The following is a 22,228-nucleotide window of genomic DNA, read 5'->3' as shown; positions in this document are numbered from 1 at the left end:
CTCTGCCTACTTGTGCTCTCTCTCTCTCTCTGTCAAATAAATAAATAAAATCTTTAAAAAATAAAATAAAATAAAATTTGCATGGATCCATGAAAGACCCTGAATATAGCTGAAGGAATCTTAAGAATAACAAAGCTGGAGGTATCATGGTCCAGATTTCAACTATACTACCAACCTATAGTAATCAAAATAGTATATACTGGCACAAAAACAGGAACATTAATTAATTGAACAGACTTGAGAGCCAAGAAATACCCCACACTTGTAGAGTCAGTTAATCTACAGTGACGAAGGTAATAATGTACAATGGGGAAAGACAGACTCCTCAATAAATGGTGCAGGAACTGGACAGCTACATGTGAAAGAATGAAGGTGGACCACCTTCTTACACCACATGCAAAAATGAAATCATAACGGATTGAAGACCTAAACATAAGACCTGAAACCATAAAACTCCCAAAAGAAAACACAGGCAGTAAATGATGCATGGACTTCTGTCTTAGCAATTGTTTGGATGTCTTTGAGGCAAGGACAACAAAGACAAAAATAAGCAATTTGTATTACACCAAAAGAAAAGCTTTTGCAGAGAGGAAACCATTAACCAAATGAAAAGGCAATCTACTGAATGAGAGAATGTATTTGCAAATGATATATGTGATAAGGGGTTAATATGAAAAATATATGAAGGATTCATACAACTCAACACCAAAAGAGCAAAAATCCAATTTAAAAATGGGCAGAAAACTTGAATAGACATTTCTCCAAAGATGACATATAGATAGCAAACAGACACATGAAAAGATGTTCAACATCACTAATCATCAAGGAAATGCAAATCAAAACCACAAGATATCACCTCACACCTGCCAGAATGACTAGTATCATCAAAGTGATAAGAATTAACAAGTGTTGCCCAGGATGCTGAGAAAAGAAAACCATCATGCACTGTTGGTGGGATTGCAAATTAGTGCAATCACTATGGAAAACAGTATCACTGTTCCTCAAAAAATTAAAAATAGAAATACCATACCACCTAGAAGTTCTACTTCCAGGTATAGAAAGAAAATGAAAACATTAATTAAAAAAGATATATATGACCCTATGTTCATTGAATCGTTTTTTATAATAACCAAAATATGAAAGCAACTTAAGTATCCATTGATAGATGAATGGATAAAGATGTGGTATATACATACAATTGAATTTTACTCAGACATAAAAAGAATGTAATTTTGTTATTTGCAGCAACATGGATGGACCTAGAGGGTATAATGTAAGTGAAATAAGTCAGACAGAAATACCTTGTGATTTCACATATATGTGGAATCTAAAAACAAAACAAACAAATACAACAAAAATAGGAATAGACTCATAAACAAAGAGAATAAACTGGTGGTTGCCAAAGTGGATGGAGACAGGAGCTTGGTCAAAATATTTCAAGGGGATTGAGAGGTACAAAATTTTAGTTATAAAATAAATAAGCCACAGGAATGTACACTACAGGGAATATAGTCAATAGGATTGTAATAGTGATGTATAGTGACAGATGGGAACTGGACTTACTGTGACTGTGATCATTTCATAAGGTATATGAATGTCAAATCACTATGTTGTATACCTTAAATTAATATGGTGCATGCCAACCATACTTCAATAAAAAATATATTATCACCTCAATATCTGCAGAAAAAAAATTTGAGCAATTCAATACCCATTCACAATAAAAACTCCCAACTAAGTGGGTATAGAGGGGACATATTTCAACATAGAAAGGCCATGTATGACAGGCACATAGCTAACATTATACTGAATGGTGAAAAGTTGAAAGTTTTCCCCCGAGATCAGTTACAGGACAAGGACCACCTCTTGCCATTTTTATTCAGTGTATTACTAGAAGTCATAGCCAGAGCAATTGGGCAAAAAATATAAATAAAATACACTCAAATTAGAATGGAAGAAGTAAAATTGTCAGCATTTTCCGATGACATGATATTATATATAGAAAACTAAGTACTTTGCCAAATAAATGCTTGAATGAAAAAACAAATTCAGTAGAGTTGCAGGATACTAAATCAACAAAACTGCCTTGCATTTATATACACTAATAACATACTATCAGAAAGAAACTGAGAAAACAATCCCACTTCTAAGTGCATCAAGAAGAATAAAATAACTAAGAATAAATTTAATCAAGGGAGTGAAAGACCTGTACATTGATAACTATATAATATTAATGAAAGAAATTAAAGACACAAATAAATGTAAAGATATTCCTTACTCGTGAATTGGAAGAATTAACAATCAACAGATATAGGTCTATCTAATTCCTATCAGAATTCCAAAGGCAATTTTCACAGAAATAGAAAAAAATCCTAAAATTTGTATGAAAGCACAAACAACCCTAAACAGCCAAAACAATCTTGACAAAAAACAAAGCTGGAGGCATTACATGCCCTGATTTCAAACACTATTACAAAGCTATAGTAATCAAAACAGTATGGTGTTGGCATAAGAAGACACGCAAAGATCAATGAAATAATTGAGAGCCAAGAAATAAACTCACACATGTGCAGGCAATTAACTTACAACAAAGGAGCCAACAATATAAATGGGAAAACAATCTTTTCAATAAATGGTGCTGGGAAAACTGAATAGCCACATACAAAAGAATAAAACTAGACCACGATATTAGTTTATAAACAAAAATTCAAAATGGATTGATGGCTTGAATATAAGGCTTGAAACCATAAAACTCCTAAAAGAAAACATGGGGGTAAGCTCCGTAACATCATTCTTGGCAATGAATTTTTTGGAGTTGACAACAAAAGCAAAGGCAACAAAAGGAAAAACCTGTATCAAACTAAAAATCTTCTGCACAGTAAAGGAAACTATTGACAAAGTGAGAAAGCACTCTACAGAATGAGAGAAATATTTGCAAGTCATATCACATAAGAGGTTAATATTTAAGATATATAAAGAATTTGCACAACTCAATAGCAAAAAAATCAAACAATATGATTATGAAAATGTGCAGAGGAACTAAATAGATATTTTTTCTAAAATATACAGAAGACCAACAAACATGAAAAGATGCACAACATCACTAACCATCAGGGAAATGCAAACCAAAACCACAATAAGCTATCACCTCATTAATGGATATTATTGAAAACCAACAGCTAATCACCTGTTAGAATGATTATTAAAAACAAACAAGAGATAACAAGTGTAGGCAAGGATGTGGAGTAAAGGGAATGTTTTGCACTGTTGGTGGAAATGTAAATTGTTGTAGCCCCAATGAAAAATAGCATTGAAATTTCTCAACAAATTACAAATTGAACTACAATATGATCTAGCAATTCCAATTCTGGGTTATTTACCCAATGAAAATGAAAACACTAACTTGAAAAAATATATGCACTTTCATGTTCATTGCAGCATTTATAATAGCCATGATATGGGAGGAAAGACTACATCCACTGACTGATGAATGGACAAAGTGGTGTGTGTGTGTGTGTGTGTGTGTGTGTGTGTGTGTGTGTATAATGGATATTATTCAGTCATAAAATGGAATTAAATCTTGCCATGTGTGACAATATGGATGACCTTGAGGGCACTACACACATGAAGTAAGTCAGACAGAGACAGATTCTGTATGAGGACACTTATATGTGGTATCTAAAAACAAAAAGAATTCAACTCAGAACAGATTGGTGGTTGTCAGAAATGGAGAGCAGATGGTGGGAGAAACAGGTGAAGTGGTATAAACTTGGAGTTATTAAAGTAAGTTATGGGGATTTAATGGACAACACGAGGACTATAGTTAATAGCATTGTATTGCAAACTTGAATGCTGCTAAGTGAGGAGAGCTTTAAGTCCTCGGCACGAGAAAAAACTTAATTATGTAAGGTGATAGATGTTAAATGGACTTATTGTGGTGGCGATTTTACAATGTGTACAAATATCAAATCATTATATTGTACACTTGAAATACCTGGGAATAAATTTAACCAAGGAGGTGAAAGACCTGTATTCTAAAAACCACAATACATTGATGTGAAAAAACTGAAGATGACACAAATAAATGGAATAAATACAATGCTCATAGATTGGAAGAATTTGTACTGGTAAATGCACTTACTACCCAAAGCCATTTACAGACTCAGTGCAATCCTTATCAAAATTTCAATGACATTTTTCACAGAAGTATAATGAACAATCCTAAAATTTGTGTGAAATCACAAAAGACCCCAAACAGCTGAAGTAGTCTTATGAAAAAAGAGCAAAGCTGGAGGCATCATGTTCCTTGATTTGAAACTGCAAAGTTATAATAATCAAAATGGTGTGGTCTTGGTATAAAAATGGATCTATCAATGGAAGAGAATATACAGAGTCCAGAAATAAACCCATGCATATATCATTAAGTTATGACCAAGGAGTCAAAAATATACAATGGGGAAAGGATAGTCTCCAATAAATGATGTTGGGAAAACTGGACAGCCATATGCAAAAAAATAAATCTGGACCACTATATTGCTTTAATTCAAATTAATTCAAAATGGATTAATAGCTTGAATGTAAGACCTGAAACTATGAAACTCCTAGAAGAAAATATAAGGCTAAGCAACTGGACATAAACCTTGTCAATGATTTTTCAGACGTGACATCAAAAGCAACAAAAGCAAAACTAAGCGGTGGGACTATAGCAAATGAAAAAGCTTCTACACTGTGAAAAAAAATCAACAAAATGAAAAAGCAACCTACTGAATGGGAGAAAATATTTGCAAACCATATCTCATTAGGGGTTAATATCCAAAATACATAATAAACTCCTACAACTCAGCAGCCAAAAAAAAAAAAATCTGATTAAAATGGGCAGAATATGTGAATAAACATTTTTTTTCACAGAAGATGTGCAAATGGCCAACAGGTAACATGAACAGATGTTCACCACCATAATCATCAGGGAAATACAAATCAAAGCCACATTGAAATATTATCTCACAACTGTTAGAATGGTTATTATCAAAAAGAAGAAATAACAAATGTTGGTGAGGATATGGAATCAAGAATCCCTTGTGCACTCTTGGTGGGACTGTAAATTGGTGCAGCCACCTTGGAAAACAGTATGGAGGTTCCTCAAAAAAAATAAAATAAAAATAGAACTACCATAATTATCCAGCTATTCCACTTCTGGGTATTTCTCCAAAGAAAAAGGAAACACTAACTCAAAAAAGATGTATGTGCCCCCATGTTCATTGTAGCATTAATAAGTAGCCAAGATATGAAAACAACCTGCATCCATTGATGGATGAATGGTTACAGAAAATGTAGGATGTATGCACAATGTAATATTATTCAGCCATAAAAAAGGAATTTCTCCTAGATGGATTTTGAGGGCATTACGCTAAGTGAAATAAGTCAGAATTAGACAAATACTGTATGATCTTACCTATATACAGAATCTAAAAAATACAACAAACAAAGACAAACTCAGATACAGAAAACAGATTGGTGACTGCTTGAGGCACATAGTGGGGTTTGGATAAAATGTGTGAAAGGGGTTAAAAGGTACAATCTTGGTGACTATAATTAATAATGTACTACATATTTGAAAGCTGCGAAGAGGGTTAATCTTAAGATTTATCAGACTAAAAAAAAAAATTTCTATGTATGCCGACAGACGTTAACTAGACTTACTGTGATAGTTTTCAATATATACAAATATCAAATTATTATATTGTATATCTGCAACTAATGTTATATGTCAGTCATACTTCAATAAAGAAGATAAAAGAAATATTACATAACTCCAGATTTCCTGCATGGTATCTCCAGAATGGCCCTGGGGTCAGTGAATCTAGTGCCTTTCAAATGCACCCCACCTTTATTTCCTACTATTTCTTTTTCAAGTAATAATTTGTGAATTGGTGAGAACTGTTATTGTTACAAACTTTTTCCCCTTAAAAATACATTCCTCGGGTGCCTGAGTGGATCAGTCTGCTGAGTGTCTGACTCTTGATTTCGGCTCAGGTCATGATCTCAGGGTCATGAGATGGAACCCTGTATCAGTCTCCGGGCTGGGTGTCTCTGTCCCTCCCTCCACCTCTAGCTTGCTCTTTCTCTCTCAAATAAATATTAAAAAAAAATACATTCCTCGTTGTAATTACATTAGTAAACTAAATGTTTGCCCCTCCAGCCCACACAGATCTGAAAAAGATTTCTTGACTTTCTCTATTTGCATATAAGGTCCTACTTTAAACCTTTATAGGAAATTCCAGTAGTTAGTGGAATGAGAGTCTGACTTTAGATAGAATAGTTTTGAACTCATGAACTTTGTTAATCTGTAATGTGAACCATGGACTTTCCTGATGCTCGTTATATAACTGAGTTTCATTCTCACCTGTGGGGGTGGTAAATATGTGCTTAATGTATTATTCCTATAGTGACTTTATGACATGTGGCAGAAAATTAATTTCCACCAGTGTATTTGGGTATCTATCTGCACGGAGCAGGGGCAGGGAGGAGTGGTTCTTCCATCGTACCTTATCAGATGACTATCCAGGCATTAAATAATGTATAAATAATGATAAATAGGAGAATATATATGTTCCAGATACATTGTCACTTAGATTGCCAATCACCCAAACCCAGGTACACTCAGACAGCCTCTTTATCAGTAACCTGATAGGACCTTAGCTCATGGCTGTTAGGTACACATATTTTAAAGCAATGATACCACATACCAAGTGATAACTGAAAATTAAATTCAGATGTTATCTTTGATTTAGAGCTAGTTTTCTTTCTGTGTTGATTTTATTAGAATCACTTGAGCCTTTTATCCATATTGTAAGGCCTGGTGTGTTTCTACAATCAAGGATTTCAAATAAGTAGGTAATGTGTCTTCTCAAAAAAAAAAAAATTGCAAGATGGAAGACTAAACACCCCAATTCAAAGACAGCTGTTAGAGGGGAAATTTTTAAGACCCAACTGTGTTATTTACTCTAAATGTAAGGTTACAGTTTGAAATGAAAAGATAGAAGATCAGCAAACATGAAGCAAAAAAATAATAAACAAAAAAACAAACTGCCATGGTTTTATTAATATCAGACGAAGTAGACTTTAAGTCAAGCATTCCTAGAGATACAGATGTGTCATAATAAGTAAATTCAATGGGAAAATACAACAGTTTAAATGTAACTAATGCAATAATACAGCTTAAAAAAAATGAATCAAGAAGTAATAAAATCAAAGAAAAGATAGATACATCTGCAATCATAATTGGATATTATCTCTATTGCCTTTTTTTTACATTTCGTTTTTTTTTTTCAATTTTTTATTTAAATTCTAGTTAGTTAACATAGAGTGTAATATTGGTTTCAGGAGAACTTAGTGATTCATCACTTACTTGTAACACTCAGTTTTCATCACAAGTGCCCTCCTTAATACCCAGCACTCATTTAGCCTATCCCTCACCCTCCTCCCTCCATCAACCCTCAGTTTGTTCTCTATATTGCCTTTTATTAGCTTTCTTGAATACAAGCTTTTTGGAAGTATATGCAGATTTAAAAAACAAACCAACAAACTACCTTGATCAAAAGAGATCCTTTAATCCAGGGAAGTGCCTTTCTTTTTTTTCGCCCCTTCCTTTTTAAAAAAGTATTTATTTGTATTACAGTTAGTTAACATACAGTGTAATGTTAGTTTTGGGTGTACAATATAGTGATTCAACAATTCCATACAACACCGAGTATTCATCACAACAGGTGTACTCCTTAATCCTCATCACCGATTTCACCCATCCCCCCCATACCCTCCTGTCTGGTAACTGTCAATTTGTTCTCTATAGCTAAGAATCTGTTTCTTGGTTTGCCTCTCTCTTTTTTACCCCCTTTACCCCTTTATTTCTTAAATTCCACATATGAGTGAAATCATATAGTATTTTTCTCTGACTTATTTCACTTAGCATAATACTCTCTAGCTCCATCCATGTTGTTGCAAATGGCAAAATTTCATTCTTTTTTATCAATGAGTAATATTCCATTGCATATATATATATATAAATATATAAATATATAAATATATATATAAATATATATATAAATATATATATAAAATATATATATAAAATATATATAAAAATATATAAAATATATATAAAATATATAAAATATATAAAATATATAAAATATATATATAATATAAAAAATATATATATAAAAATATATATATAAATATATATTTATATTTATTTATATATGTATATATATATATGTATATATATATACACACACACACACACACACACACACACCATATCTTCTTTATCCATCCATCAGTTGACGGACCCTTGGGCTGTTTCCATAGTTTGGCTATTGTAAATTATGCTGCTATAAACATCAGGGTGCATGTATCCCCTTGAATTAGTATTTTTGTATTCTTTGGTAAATATTTAGTAGTGTGATTACGGGATTGGAAGGTAGTTCTATTTTTAACTTTTGGAGAAATCTCCATACTGTTTTCCAGAGTGGCTGCACCAATTTGCATTCCTACCAACATGCAAAAGGGCTCCCTTTTCTCCACATCCTCGCCAACACCTGTTATTTCTTCTGTTGTTGATTTTAGGCATTATGACAGGTGTGAAATAATCTCATTGTATTTCTGATTTGCATTTCCTTGTCGATCAGTGATGCTGAGCATCTTTTCATGTGTCTTATTGGTCATTGGGAGAAATGTCCATTCATGTCTGCTGCCCATTTTAATTGGACTATTCATTTTTGGGGTGTTGGGTTTTATAAGTTCTTTATATATTCTGGGTACTAACCCATTATCAGATATGTCATCTGCAGTAACTTCTCCCATTCTGTAGGTTGCCTTTTAGTTTTGTTGATTGTTTCCTTTGCTGTGCAGGAGCTTTTTATCATGATAAAGTCCCAATCATTTATTTTTGCTTTTGTTTCTCTTGCCTCAGGAGACATATTTAGAAAGAAGTTGCTATGGCTGATATCAATGATGCTACTGCCTGTGTTCTCCTCTAAGATTTTTATGGTTTCCTGTCTCACATATAGGTCTTTGATCCATTTTGAATTTATTTTTGTGTATGGCAATGAAAGTGGTCCAGTTTCATTCTTTTGCATGTAGCTGCCCAGTCTTCCCAACACCATTTATTGAAGAGATAACAAATATATCTCACTGGATATTCTTTCCTGATTTGTCAAAAATTAATTGACCATATAGTTGTGGGTTCATTTCTGAGATTTCTAATCTGTTCCATTGATCTATGTGTCTATTTTTGAGCCTCTACCATACTGTTTTGATCACTACAGCTTTGTAATATAGCTTGAAGTCAGGAATTGTGAAGCTTCCAGTTTTGTCTTTTTTTAATATTGCTTTGTCTATTTGGGGTCTTTAGTGGTTCCATACAAATTTTAGGATTGTTTGTTCTAGTTCTGTGAAAATGCTGTTGGTATTTTGATAGGGATTGCATTAAATGTGTAGATGAATGGATATTGTACTTTGTCAAATTTTTTCCTACATCTATTCAAATATTATATGGTTCTTATCCTTTCTTTTCTTACTGTGATATATCACATTGACTGGTTTGCAAATTTTGAACCACCCTTGAAACCCAGGAATAAATCTCACTTGAGTGCGGTGATTGATTTTTTAATGTATTGTGGGATTCCGTCTGCTAGTACTTCATTGAGAATTTTTCCATCCATGTTCATCATTGGCCTGCAGTTCTATTTTTTAGTGGTATCTTGATCATATTTGGTATCAGGGTAATACTGGCCTCACAGAATGAATTTGGAAATTTTCCTTCTCTATTTTTGGAATAGTTTGAGAAGAACAGGTATTAACTTTTCTTTAGTTGTTTGGTAGAGCTTGCCTGTTGAAACCACCTAGTCCTGGACTTTTGTTTGTTGGGAGTTTGATTACTGATCCAATGTCTTTGCTGGTTATCATTCTGTTCAAGTTTTCTATTTATTCCTGTTTCAGTAGTTTATGTTTCTAGGAATTTATCCATTTCTTCCAGGTTGTCCAATTTGTAGGCATGTACTTTTTCAAAATAATCTCTTATAATTATTTGTATTTCTGTGAGGTTGTTATTACTCCTCTCTCATTTGTGATTATTTTGGTCCTTTTTCTTTCTTTTTGATAAGTCTGGCTACAGGTTTATCAATTTTATTAATTTTTTCAAAGAACCAGCTCCTAGTTTTATTCATCTGTTCCATTATTCTTTTAGTTTCTGTATCATTTATTTCTGCTCTAATGTTTATGATTTCTTTCCTTCTGCTGGCTTTAGATTCATCTGTTGTTCTTTTTCTAGCTCCTTTAGGTGTAATGCTTGGTTCAGATTTTTCTTGCTACTTGAGGTAGGCCTGTATTGCTACATACTTCCCTCTTAGAGAATGTTTTGGAGTGTTGTGTTTTCATTTTCATTTGTTTCCATGTGTTTTGTTTGTTTGTTTCTTCTTTGGATTTTCTGGTTGGCCCATTCATTGTTTTATAGCATGTTGTTTAACCTCCATGTATTTGTGATCTTTCCAGATTTCTTCTCGTGCTTCACTTCCAGTTTCATAGTGTTGTGGTCAGAAAAGGTGCATGGTATGATTTCAGTCTTTTTTTATTTGCTGAGGCCTGTTTCGTGACCCAATATGTGATCTCTTCCGGAGAATGGTCAGTGTGCGCTTGAAAGAATGTGTATTCTGCTCTTTTGGGATGGAATATTCTGAATATATCTGATAAGTCCAACTGTGTGTCATTCAGTCATTGTTTCCTTGTTTATTTTCTGTTTAGATGATCTGTCCATTGATATAATTGGGGTTTTAAAGGTCACTACTATTGTTATCAATTAGTTCCTTTATATTTGTTATTCTTTTATATATTTGGGTGCTCCCATGTTGGGTGTATAAACATTTACAATTATTGTATCTTCTTGTTGAATTGTCCCCTTTATTATTATATAGTGCCTTTCTTTGTCTATTACAGTCTTTATTTTAAAGTCTAGTTTGTCCAATATAAGTATAGTTACTCTGGCTTTCTTTTGACATCCATTTGCATGATAAATATTTCTCTATCCTCTCACTTTCAGCCTGCAGGTGTCTTTGGATCTAAAATGAGTCTCGGGCGCCTGGGTGGCTCAGTCGTTAAGCGTCTGCCTTTGGCTCAGGTCATGATCCCAGGGTCCTGGGATCGAGCCCCGCATCGGGCTCCCTGCTCAGCCAGGAGCCTGCTTCTCCCTCTCCCACTCCCCCTGCTTGTGTTCCCTCTCTAGCTGTCTCTCTCTCTCTGTGTCAAATAAATCTTAAAAAAAAAAAAAAAAAAAAAAAAACATACTCAAGGAAAAAAAATAAATAAATAAAAATAAAAATAAAATGAGTCTCTTGGGGCACCTGGGTGGCTCAGATTGTTAAGCATCTGCCTTCGGCTCAGGTCATGATCTCAGGGTCCTGGGATTGAGTCCACATCGGGCTCCTTGCTTAGCAAGGAGCCTGCTTCTCCCTCTGCCTGCCACTCCCTCTGCTTGTACTCCCTCTCTCTCTCTCTCTGTCAAATAAATAAATAAAATCTTAAAAAAAATAAATAAAATAAAATGAGTCTCTTGTAGGTAGCATATACATGGGTCTCCTTTTTTTTTTTTTTAATCCATTCTGTCACCCTGTGTCTTTTGATTGGAGTGTTTAGTCCATTTACATTCAATTTAATTATTGATAGGTATGTAGTTACTGCAATTTTGTTGCTTGTGTTATGACTCTTTATGGAGATTTTCTCTGATCCTTTGTCTTTCCCTCTTTAATGTTTTGCTGATTTTCTTTAGTGATATATTTGGGTTTCTTAAGTTTTTGCATGTTTATTAGTGATTTTTTATGTAGGATTAGCATTAGGTTTGTATATAACCTCTTCTGCAAATAGTCTGTATTAAGTTGATGGTCATTCAAGTTTAAACCCATTCTTTTCTCCTATCTTTCCCATGTGTTATATATGTTATTATATTTTATATCTTTTTGCTGTGAGTTCCTTGGCTGATTTTTACAGAAATCTTCAGTTTTACTTCTTTTATGTTTCCTTTCTTTATACTCTCACTTTTGATCTCCTTTCCACTCAAACAGTCTCTAATATTTCTCTCAGGGTGGGTTTAGTGGTAACAAAATCCTTCAGTTTTTTGTTTGGGAAACTCTTTATCTGTCCTTGTATTATGAATCTGATAGCCTTGCTAGAGAATTCTTGGCTGCTGATTTTTTTCATTCAACTCTTTGGATGTATCATGCCACTCTCTTTTGGCTTGCCAAATTTCTGTTGAGCAGTCTCGAGCTAGGCTTATGGGTTTTCCCTTGTAAGTTAAGGACTTCTTTTGTCTTGCTGCCTTTAAGATTTTTTCTTTATCACTATATTTTGAAAACTCAATTACAAAAGCAGGTATTGGCTGACTTTTGTTGATTTTGATGGGAGTTCTCTGTGTCTCCTGGATCTAGAGGACTGTTCCTTTCCCCAGATTAGGAAAGTTTTCAATTACTATTACTTTTATATATTTTTAATTTCTTATAAATAGGCTCCATGCCTAGTATGGAGCCCAACATGGGGCTTTAACTCACAACCCTGAGATCAAGACCTGAGCTGAGATCAAGAGTCGGACGCTTAACTGACTGAGCCACCCAGGCACCCCTCAGCTATTATTTCTTCAAATAAATTTTCTGCCCCTTTCCTCTCTTCTTCTCCTTCTGGAACTTCTATAATGTGAATGTTATTATGTTTGATGGAGTCACTGAATTCCTTAAGTCTATTCTCACTTTGCATAACTGTTTCTTTTGTTCAGCTTCATTGGTTCCATTATTTTTTCTTCTGGGTCATTAATTAATTCCTTGGCTTCTTCCAGCCACTGTTCATTGCATCAGTATGTTTCTAATGTCATTTATTGCATTCTTCATCTCTGATTAATTTTTTTTATCTCTATAGTAAGAGTCTCAATGAGGTCTTCTATTCTTTTCTCAAGCCCAGTGAGTATCCTTTTAAATGTTGCTTTAAATTCTCCATGAGGTATGTTACTCATATTAGTTTTGCTTAGATCCTAGCTGTGGCCTTATTATGTTCTTTCATTTGGGATAAATTTCTCCATCTTGTCATTTTTGTCTAAGTCTCTGCCTTTGTCTGTTTGTTAGAAAAGCCTGTTATGTCTCCTGCTCCTGAAAGTAATGGCCTTAGAAGAGGTCATGTTGTGCCCAGGGCTTGGTACTTCAGGGAGTGTCTCTGGTGTGTGCTGTGTGCAATCTGCTGTTGTGTTCTGGCTGCTCTGTCCTTCAGATGACTCATGTGTAGAGGCTCTCTTTGGCTGCTGTAGCCAGTGTTTGGTCCGTGGCCTGAAATGTGGCAAGTTTTAACTGGGTATGCTCTGGTCTGTTTATGAAATGAGACCTGACACCAACTCTACCAGAAGTGAGGCCCTGCAAAACTCTGATTGGGAGACCTGGTGTGGGCAGGGGTTTGTGCTGGTCTTCTGGGGGAGAGCCCCACCATGTTGAGACTGAGGTAAGCATGATTGAAACGGCAGTTGCATTGGAATGCAGGGGTGTGGGGTTTGGTATAAGCAAATTAGGCAGCCAGTGTAGGAGCTGTACGGCTTCCTGCAGGTGGCTCTATGTTTTTGCTGAAGTGGTGGGGGGAAGGGGAGGGAAATGGCACCAGCCAGCTCCTTTGTTCCTATCTCAGTGGATGCTGCCTCTCAGGCACATGCTCCAAGAAGAGCAAATACTCTCCCCACTGTGTGCCCTAGGTACTCTTTGGTTTGTTGTTTCCATGCTATCTACCCAGTGGTTGTTTATCTGCCTTCGGTCTAGGAACAGTGCAGTGCCCTCTGGGCTCTATCCAAGCCAGGCCCACTGACCTTTAAAACTCTAGGCTTTAAGCACTGCTGGTTGCAAGAACTCATGAAATTCAGCCCCTCTTGATTTCCAAGCCTATGGCTTTGGAGAAATGTTCTCCTTGTGCTTCTCCTTGTGCATTCCCCTGTGTGCTCCAGTCTCTCTCTCTCTCTCTCTCACCCTTCTCCAACATCCATGGCTCCCTCCTTTCCACAGCAGCCATCATCCGTTTCTCATCTAAACCACATCTCCGCACTTCCTGCCTTCTTCAATGTGGCCACTTTTCTCCTTTTAGTTGTGGAGTTTGTTCTTTCAGGCTTCAGGTCAATTTTTTGGATATTTAGGATGATTTGATAGTTATCTAGTTGTATTCATGGGACAAGGTGAGCCTCGGGTCCTTCTACACTGACAGGTACCTTCCTGTCTCCATAATTGGAGATTTTAACACACATCTTTTAGTAAAAACTAGATTAAGGATGCAAAAGAATCAGTATGGATGTAAAATAACTGACTGGATAGCCTACTTAATCTAATCAACATATACAAACATTATACTCAACAACTACAAGAAATACATTATATTTGTCATTACTTGGAATACTTATCTAAATAGATGACGTGTTATACCACAAAGCAAACCATAACAAATTCAAAAGATATATAGAATATTTTATGTGATATGGTATTTAAATTTGAAGTCAACTAAAGAAAATAGCTAGAAAATTCTAAATGTTTGAAAACTAAGTAAAAACTCCAAATTACCCTTGGTGAGGAGTGACATCACAAAGATGGCAAAGTACAAGACTCCAACCTTTGTCCTCCCACAAAGAGCAATTAGACAATAACTACAAATAAAAATAGCTCTGGTAGAACTTGAGAATCCATTTTTGAAGCTTCAATCAATATAGTAGAGTAAAAATCTTGAGAATAACTGCACAAAAAGGGCAGGAAGAATAGTTTCATTTTGCCTGCATCATCCTATCCCTCAGGCTGTCATTTCTCAATGCCAAAAAGCAATCTACCAGCACAAAACATTTCCCCCTTTTGGGAAAGGGAAAGCTGGACTCCAGGGTCCAGCTTTCCCTTTCCCAAAGAGCTGCTTCAGGGTCACCACCCATAGACTGGCATGGAGCTGCTTCAGGGTCACCACCCATAGACTGGCATGTCTAAGATGTCTAGAGATGGCTAGGAGCAAGGAAGAAGAAAGGGGGCTATCATCATCAGCAATGTGCTATGATCTACTGGTTCCAAATGTACTGCTCTGCAATGAACCTCAGTAGCCTTTACCAGTGAGGTAACCAATGGCTAGCTCAACTGTTATGGACCTCCTGAATATTTCACTGTTGTGGGCTTCAGAGGTCACTCCAGCCGTCTGAGTCCTTCCTGCCAGAGCTGACCTGGCTAGATCCACTAAGGACATTTGGTTCCTGAATCCAAGCCAGCAGGCAGCCTTGGATGCACACCAGTCTAGTCTCTTGTGGCCAACACTTACTGCCATACACACATCCACGGCTGGTTGAATACCCCAAGTCAACCTGTACTCCTATCTCCAAACTGCACCATGTATACATGCACATAGCAAGTTCATGCAGTCACTGATTTATAAGACAACAGCACTGACTGTCACAAGCACCCACTCTGGTGCATACACCCAGAGCTAGCCCTGAAGCTGAGTGAGTACTGATAGCCCGGCCCCAGCAACTGCCTGTGCACCTGGATGCAGCTTGGGATCTTGTCACTGACTTGCACTGTCATGTGTGCCCACAGTTAGCTCTTACAGTTGTAAGAATTGAAGGGGAGATAAACATTCCCAGACAAACAAAAGCTGAAGGAGCTCACCATCACTAGACCTAACTTAAAATGCTAAAGGGTGTTCTTCAAACTGGAAAAAAAAAAAAAAAGACACTAACTAGTAAGATGAAAGTATAAACTCACTCGTGAAGGTAAACATATAGTCACATTCCTAATACAGTAATATTGTAAAGATGGCTTGTAAATCACTAATAACACTAGCATAGAGGTTGAAAGAGTAAAGAATTAAAAATAACTATACTACTATCATTTGTTAATGGATACGATCTGAAAAAAGAAAAATTGTGACATCAAAAACATAAAATGTGGGGAAGGGAAGTAAAGTGTTGAGGGGTTTTATGTGAACAATGTTAAGTTGTTAAGGGCTTAAAATAGATTATTGCAACTATAAAATGTTTTGCATAAGCCCCATGGCAATCACAAAGCACAAAACTATAGTAGTTACACAACAGACAAAGGAATGGAAACAAAGCATACCACTACAGAAAATGATCAAAACACAAAGGAAGACAGGAAGAGAGGGGCAAAAGAGCAAAGAAACTATACAACAGCTAGAAAACAATCAAGAAGATAGCATGAGCAAATCCTTTACCTATCAATAATTAAATATAAATGAACCAAATTCTTCAATTAAAAGACGGAGTGGTAGATGAATGGGTAACAAGACCCAACAACATGCTGCCTAAAAAAGACTCGCTACCACTATATGGACACACATAGTCTCAAAGTGAAGAGATGGCAAATGATATTCCATGTTAATAGAAGTCAAGAGAGAACAGGAGTTGCTATACCTGCATCAGACAAAATAGCTTTTCAGTCAAAAACTGTAATAGGAGACAAAAAATGTCACTGTATAAGGGAGTCAATTCATCAAGAAGAAATAACAATAATAAATATATATGCACCCATCATCAGAGCACCTAAAAATATAAAGCAAATATTAACATACCTGACAGAAGAAATAGACAGCAATACAAAATAGCTGAATTCAATACCCCACTTTCAATAATGGACAGATCATCCACACAAGATAAATAAGGAAACACTGGACCTGAACTACAAGACTAAATTGACCTAAATGGCACATACAGAATATTCTAACAGTAGCCAAATACACAACCTTCTCAACTATGCAAGGACATTCTCCAGGATAAATCATACATACAGTAGACCATAAAACAAGATTCAATAAACTGAGGATTGAAATCATATCCAGTATCTTTCCCAACCACAATGTGTTATGAAACTACAAATTAGTAAAAAGAGAAAAGCTAGAAAATCTCCCAATATATGCATACTGAACAAACTGGTCCTGAACAACCCATGGGTCAAAAAAGAAGAAATCAAAAGAGAAACAAAAATGTACCTGAAACACATAAAATGGAATGGCAACATAACAAGACTTATGGGATGCTACAAAAACAGTTTCAACTGGGAAACATATAGCGATAAAAGCCCATATTAAAATAAAACAAATTCAGATAAACTGGACTCTACAGCTTAAGAGACTAGAAAAGAACAAGTGAAATCCAAAGTTAGCAGAAAGGAAATGAAGATCAGAGCAGGAATAAATGAAATCTAGAACCACTCCCCCCCCAAAAAACCAAATTAACATATTAATGAAACTAAAAGCTGGGTTTTTAAAAAGATAAACAAAATTGACAAACCAAGAGGTAGACTAAGCAAAAAAGAGAAAAGTCTCAAATAAATAAAGTGAGAAAATAAAGAAGAGACATTACATTGATAGCACAGAAATACAAAGAATCATAAAGGACTGCTATGAATAACTGTACAACAATCAATAACCTAGAAGAAATGGATTAATTCCTAGAAACATATATTATACTGAAACTGAATCATAAAGAAATAAAATACTTGAATAGACCAATAATGAGTAAGGAGAAGAATCCGTCATCAAAAACTTCCCAATGAAGACCAAGGCCAGATAGATTCACTGTTGAATAATACCATGCATTTAAGGAAGAATTAATGCCAATTTTTCTCATCCTCTTCCCAAAAACTGACAAGGAGGGGAGGGAACACTTCCAAACTGATTTTAAAAGGCTAGCAGTACCCTGATACTAAAACCAAAGGCATTACATGAAAAGAAAATTACAGGCCTGCATCTCTGATGAACATACATGCAAAAAGTCCTCAACAAAATATTGGCAAATGGAATTCAACAGCATATTGAAATGACTATACACCATAATTGAGTGGGATTTATTCTAGAGATGCAAGGATGTTTTAACATCTGCAAATCAATAAATGGTATACACAGCATTAACAGAGTGATAAACATATGATTATCTCAAAAGATGCAGAAAAAGCACATGACAAAAACCAAACATAGGATCATGATAAAAACAAAAAATTAGGTATAAAAGAAATGTAGCTCATTATAAAAGCCATATATGACAAGCCCATATCATATTTAACAGTGAAAGGGTGAAAGCTAAGATCAGAAGTAAGACACAGGTGACATAATCTTATATATAGAAAATCTTAAAGGCTCTACCAAAATATCATTAAAACTAATGAGTTCAGTAAAATTGCAGGAAACAAAATCAACATACAAAAATAAGCAGCATTCATAGACACTAATAAAAAACTATCCAAAAGAGACATTAAGAAAAATTCTATTTATGATAGCAGCAAAAAGAATAATTAAAAATAAATTTAACCAAGGATGTCAAAGATCTATACACTGAAAACCGTAAAACATTGATAAAAGATACCAAAGATAACACAAATCAATCAAAAGATAAGTAATGCTCATGAACTGAAAGAATTTTGTTAAAATGTCCATTCCACCCCAAGTGATCTACAGATCCAATGCAATCCCTACTGTAATACCACTAGCACTGAAAATAGAAAAAAAATCCTAAAATTTTTCTGGAAGGACAAGAGACCCTTAATAAAGCAATCTTGACTAAGAAAGGTAAAGCTGTGATTTTCCTGAGTTCAAACTATACTATAAAGCTGTAATAATCAAAAACAGTGTGATACAAGCGTACACTCACACACACATACACCAGTGAAACAGAAAAGAGAATGTAGAATTAAAGCAATACAAATAACTCGAGAACTGTGCCTAGAATATACAATAAGGACACTCTTTTTAATAAATGATGTTGTTCAATAAATGGATACCACATGCCAAAGAAATTGGACCCTTACATTATAGCATATACAAAAATCAACTCAAAATGAATTAAATACTTAAACATATTAAATACGTATCAAATATATTTAACACAAAGTAGATTAAAATATTGAAACCACAATACTCCTAGAGGAAAACATCGAAGAAATCTCCTTGATATTAGTCTTGGCAATGGTCTTTTGTAGTTGATACTGAAAGCAAATATATATAAAAGCAAAAAAAACTAGTGGCACTACATCAACCTAAAATGTTTCTACTCTGCAACGGAAACAATAAAATAAAAAATTGGAATGATATCAAGATAGTGATATAAGTTATTCCTGACTTCAATCCCCCTTACAAGATAACAAACTAGCAACTATCCATATAAAAAAACATCATTGTAAAAATTCTGGAACATAGGAGTAGGCTAATTTCGTCCTCCCCAAACCAAAGAGTCTAAGAAGGAGGAGATTAGAAGAGCAAGGGGAGCAGTTATAATCTGCTCCACCCCCCAGCAATTGCAATGCTGCACTGAGAGAGATCCCCGGGCCCAGTGGGAAAAAGAGGGCCCAAGGTGGGCATCCAGTTTCCCAGCATTGTGGGTCACTTCGCTGGAACCCCATTCAAGGCAAATTCAACAATACACTAAAAGAATCACACTCTATGATGAAGTGGGATATATTCAAGGAATGCAAGAATTATTCAACATTCACAAATCAATGAATGTGATATACCACATTAATAAAATGAAGGATAAACACCATATGACCATCTCAATAGCTGCAGAAAAGGATTTGACAAAATTAAACGTCCATTCACAGTAAGAAGACTCAACAAAGGGAATATTGAGGAACCCTAACACAATAAAGGCCATATATGACAATCCATAGCTAACATCATACTCAATGGTGAAAAGCTAAAAGCTTTTCCTCTAAGATCAGAATGTCCACTCTTGACACTTTTATTTAACATAGTGTTGGAAGTTCTAGCCAAAACAATTAAGCAAGGAAAAGAAATAAAAGGCATCCAAATTGGAAAGGAAGTAATAAAACTGTCACTATCTGCAGATTACATCTTATATATGAAAAGCCCAAAGACTTCACCAAAAAAAACCAAAAAACAAAAAAAACCCTTTAGAATAAAGGTATTGATTAATGTTGCAGGATACAAAAATCACAAATAAACTCATGCATGTATGGTCAATTAATTTATGAAAAGGAGCCAAGAACATAAAATGGGGGAAAAGTTTCTTTAATAAATGGTGTGTGGCAAACTGAACAGCCAAAGCAAAAAATAAATAAAACTCAACCAGTATCTTATACCATTACCCAAAGCTAACTCCAATTGGATTAAAGACTTAACTGTAAGACCAGAAACCATAAAACTCCTAGAAGGAGTTTATAAGGGATAAACTTCCGGACATAAGTCTTGGCCATGATTTTTTTGGATTGACACCAAAAGCACAGCAAAAGTAAAAGTAAATAAACCACTACATCAAACCACAAAGCTTCTGCAGAGCAAAGGACACCATCAACAAAATGAAAAGGCAATGTCCTGAATCATATGTCTGGTAAGATGCTAATATCCAAAATATATAAAGAACTCCTACAACTCAATAGCAAGAAAACAAACTGAATAAAAAATGGGCAAAGGATATGAAAAGACATTTTTCCAAAGAAGACATACAGATGGCAAACAGGTACATGAAAAGATGCTCAATGTCACTAATAATCAGAGAATGCAAATAAAAACCACAATTAGGAATCACCTCACACGTGTTAGAATGGCTATTGCTGAAATGTAATAATGATGTAAGATCTAAGTGCTGGCAAGGATGTGGAAAAAGTGGATCCTTTTGCATGTTTGCTTGTGGGCATTCTGGTTGGTATAGCCACTAGGGAAAACAATGTGGATGCTCTTCACACAACTAAAAATAGAATTACTGTATCATCCAGCAATTCCACTTCTGTGTATTTATCCAAAAGAAACAAAAACACTAACTCAAAATGTTATCTGCAACCCCATGTTCACTGAAGCATTATTTACAATAGCCAAAACACAGATGCAACCTATGTGTCCATCAATGAATGAACAGATAAAGAAAACATGATACACACACATACACACACACAGGAATATCACGTAGTAACAAAAAAGAATGAAATGTTGCCATTGTGACAACATGGATGGACTTTGAGGGCATTATGCTAAGTGAAATAGGTCAGAATAAAACAAATACTGTATGATCTCATTTATTTGTGGAATACACACACACACACACACACACACACACACACGCATGCAAAACCCTAAACTTGCAGATATAGAGAAGAGATGGGTGGTTGCCAGAGGCAGGGGTTGGGGTATGAATGAACTGGGTGAAGGGTGTCAAAAGATACAAACTTCCAGTTATAAGTATTGAGAATGTAAAGTACATCATGCGGACTATTGTTGATAATACTGTATTGCATGTTTCAAAGTTGACCATAAATCTTAAAAATCATCAACACAAAAATTAATTTGTGGTGATGGATGTTAACTAGACCTATTGGGGTAGTTAGTTTACAATACATACAAATAGCAAATCATTATGTTGGACACCTGAAACTAGTATGTTTTATGTCAATTAGACCTCAATAGAAATTTAAAAGTGTTGTGAAATAAAAAGAAAATATCTTAAAAATTTTTAAAAGACCATCTCCAAGACACATTATAATGAAATGTCAAAGTCAATGGCAACAAAAGAAATCTAAAGGCAGCCAGGGAAAAGACAACGTTATCCACAAAGAAACTCCATTAGCCTTTCAGCAGATTTCTTAGCAGAAAATCTACAGGCCTGGAGAGAAAGTATAAGAACATACTCAAAGAGTTGAAAAATTAAGAATTGCAGCCAAGAATATTCTATCTAGCATAATTATTCTTCAAATGTGTAGGAGCCAGAAAACCTTGCCCAGACAGAGAAAAGCTGACTGAGTTCGCCACCACTAGACCTGTCTTGCAAAAAAAATGCTTAAAGGAGTTCTTTAAGTTGAAATAGATGCTAATCAGTAATATTTAAAAACATGAAAGTATGCAATGCTTGATAAAGACGTAAAATAGGCAGAATCAAAAAAACTCTATATTAGAACAGTATGTTAATTACCTCATAGCATAAAGGTTAAAGGAAAAGAGCCTGGATGGCTCAGTTGGTTAAGCATCTGCCTTTGTCTCAGGTCATGATCCTGGGGTCCTGGAATCGAGCCCCGTGTCAGGCTGCTTCTCCTTCTCCCTCTGCTGATCCCCCTGCTTGTGTGCTCTCTCTCTCTCTCGCTCTCAAATAAATAGATAAAATCTTAAAAAAAAAAAAAACTATAACTAGTGTAATAAGTAACAAATGGACAGTATGGATAGGTAAATTGTGACATCAGAT

This window comes from Phoca vitulina, unplaced genomic scaffold, assembly GCF_004348235.1.
Source record: "Phoca vitulina isolate PV1807 unplaced genomic scaffold, GSC_HSeal_1.0 scaffold15, whole genome shotgun sequence".
Classification (NCBI taxonomy): domain Eukaryota; kingdom Metazoa; phylum Chordata; class Mammalia; order Carnivora; family Phocidae; genus Phoca; species Phoca vitulina.
This window is presented reverse-complemented; position numbering follows the sequence as displayed.